Raw genomic sequence first — 3,247 nt, forward strand, 5'->3', positions numbered from 1 at the left:
CCCCATTGGTTTGTTCATGTCATGTGACCCTCCTTGTCTGCTATAAGTAGCCATCATGTTCCCATTGTGCCTGGTCGTGTATTGAAGTTGTAACCCGCTGTTGGTGAGTCTAGTCTGTTTATGCCTCGTCAAGTCTGTTCTAGTCAAGTCTGTTATATATATATAATATGTATATATATATATGCCTAAAATATTGTTGATTTATTATGTGTAATGTTGGAGGCGTGACAACGGAGTTAAGGATCCAAGTGCAGGCTTTATTACAAGAGTGGTCAAAACAGGAAGGGTCAAACAGCTGCAAACAGGTATAATCCAGGGCAGACAAAAGAGTAATCCAAGAAACAAGCAATGGTCAGGGCAGGCAGCAAACAATGACTACGTTTACATGGACATCAGTAATCAAATTATTTACATTATTCTAAATAAGACAATAGTATGATTAAGGTGTTTACATGAGTTGCTTTTAGAATATTCCTTTCATGTTCCCGGTTTACATGTTATAGTACATAGTTAGAATAATGGCACACGTCATTACGTCCCAGAGGCGGACAGTAGTGAAGTATTTTTACTCTGCTGTAAAAGTACTTTTCAGATGTTTGTACTTTAAAACTTAAACTTTAATTCACAACATCCCAAAGCATAATATTGTACTTTTTACTGCACTATGTTTCATATTAAATATAATTTAATACTTAATTACATTAGAAATCTAGTACTTTCATACTTTTACTCAAGTAAACGAGAAAACAAGTACAAGAAACTACTACATTTTTATTGTTCTTAAGTATTAAAGGTAAAAAAACAACAACTTTTACTTATGAAATGTAGTGCAGTATAAAGTACGACATTATGCTTTGGAATGTAGTGAAGTTAAAGTTTTCCAAAGAAAAGCACTGATAAAGTACAGATACCTTTTAAATGTACTGAGTAAAGTAAAAATACTTCTACTGTCCACCTTATAACCTATATTTAGAAACATCAAAACCAAGCTCATAAACTTTTTTTACTTTTATTTTTTATTGAACTGTTATAGTACATAGATCGATTAATGGCACACGTCATTATGTCCCCACGTGACGCCATCCCTATAAAAACATATAGTTCATCTTCGTGATGATGCCATATACAGTTGTGGGTGTTTCATTTTTAATTTTATGAAAGCTTCAAGTGCAGTTAATTATTTGTACGTGCATACAGACAACGGCAGTGTTGAAGCTCTTTTATTTGCCGTCAAACGGTTGAGCACTGCCGTGTGTGTATCCTGTCGCAAAATGCGGCGAAAAGTCCTACACTACGGTAATAGTGTGATTAAGATGTGTACATGTCTGTACTGCACTTTGATAATGCAACTATAATAGGAATGCTCCATGGTTTCACAACTAGAACGATCTGGCCTGATGTTACAAAAGTCTTCTGTAACAAATGATGTGTTAAACACAACGAGTATGTTTACATGGACATCAGTAATCAAATTATTTACCTTATTCTGAAATAAGACAATAGTATGATTAAGGTGTTTACATGAGTTGCTTTTAGAATATTCCTTTCATGTTCCCGGTTTACATGTTATAGTACATAGATCGATTAATGGCACACGTCATTATGTCCCCACGTGACGCCATCCCTATAAAAACATATAGTTCATCTTCGTGATGATGCCATATACAGTTGTGGGTGTTTCATTTTTAATTTTATGAAAGCTTCAAGTGCAGTTAATTATTTGTACGTGCATACAGATGATGGCAGTGTTGAAGCCCTTTTAATTGCCGTCAAACGGTTGAGCACTGCCGTGTGTATGTGTATCCTGTCGCAAAATGCGGTGAAAAGTCCTACACGACGGTAATAATGTGATTAATGTGTGTACATGTCTATACTGCACTTCAATAATGGGACTAAAATAGGAATACTCCACATGTATTAATTCGATTTGTGTTTACTTCGACTATGACTTTAGACGGATTAAGGTAATCAAAAATCTCTGTTTACGTAATAGATTCTTAATCAGAGTATTGTCTTAATCGTGTTAAAATCAGAATATTGTTGTCCATGTAAACGTACTCAGTCAGAAACAAGATAACAGGGCAGGGTAAAAAAAAATAAGGCAAGGCAAGAAAACAAGGAAAACGGAAAACACAGGAACTAGGGCTAAACCAGGGCTGTCCAAACTCGGTCCTGGAGGGCCGGTGTCCTACAGCCCTGGGCTAAACAATACTGAGCCATGTGGAAGCAACAAACCAGGCTTTAAATAGGGTGAGACAGATGAGGTAACAAGACACAGGTGAATGCAATCAGTGATGATGAGTCCAGGCAAAGGATTATGGAGAATGAAGTCCGGGGTAAAGTGGCAAGAGTCTGTAATGGAATGCCCTCTAGCGAAGCTCACGGGCACTCCAGCTAGAGATCGTGATAATATGGTGAAGATATAACCACTTGGTTTATAATTATTGTTTGACATTCTCAATGTCTATAATTTCCATAAGTCTAGCATTTGCATCACTGTTAATATTTACTAAATATAATATATAATAGTTAATAAAAATAATTTTACAAATTCTTATTTGATCATTTGGTGTATGGTATGTTCTAACATAAATGAGTGTTGCACATAAGAATAGTTTATCTCTTGTTGTATTTGATCTGTGCATTGTATTTTTTTGCATCTGCTTATTGTAAATTTTTTTTTTTTTGCTAATTCGCAATTATGCCCAAATCATAAATACATTTATGATTTATGTTATGTATATATTGATGTCCAATGTGTCCATTGCTATAGTAGTCACCTGAAAATTCTGACTTAGTTTTCCTCAGTGATGTTTGAGATTTGGCATTTAAGACTGGAATAGACAGTGTTGTTTCTGCTCTTCTCTCAGCTCTCTGTTTTTGTGTTGTCTTCAGGGAACTGTGGCATGGTATAGTTCACCTCACTCTCTTGATCCTTTGAGGGAAACAACAAATTAGTTTTCTCTATACATTTATGAAGGTTATAGCTGAGTACCAAATGTTAAATTAAACAAATTAGATGTCATGAAATACAAGACTACTACTGACATCAGACACTGAGTTTGGTTGAGGGACAGCCAGATGAAGCCTCCTGTGATGTGCTGCAAGAATCAAAAAAGAATGGGATTAAGTAAAACAATGGTAAAGAAAAACAAGACTGAACTTCCAATAATATTTGAATAAATGGCCACTGCTGAACTCTCTCTCTCTCTCTCTCTCTCTCTCTCTCTCTTTCTCTCTCTCTCTC

Source organism: Sinocyclocheilus anshuiensis, unplaced genomic scaffold (genome assembly GCF_001515605.1).
Source record: "Sinocyclocheilus anshuiensis isolate Anshui unplaced genomic scaffold, SAMN03320099.WGS_v1.1 scaffold1246, whole genome shotgun sequence".
Taxonomy (NCBI): domain Eukaryota; kingdom Metazoa; phylum Chordata; class Actinopteri; order Cypriniformes; family Cyprinidae; genus Sinocyclocheilus; species Sinocyclocheilus anshuiensis.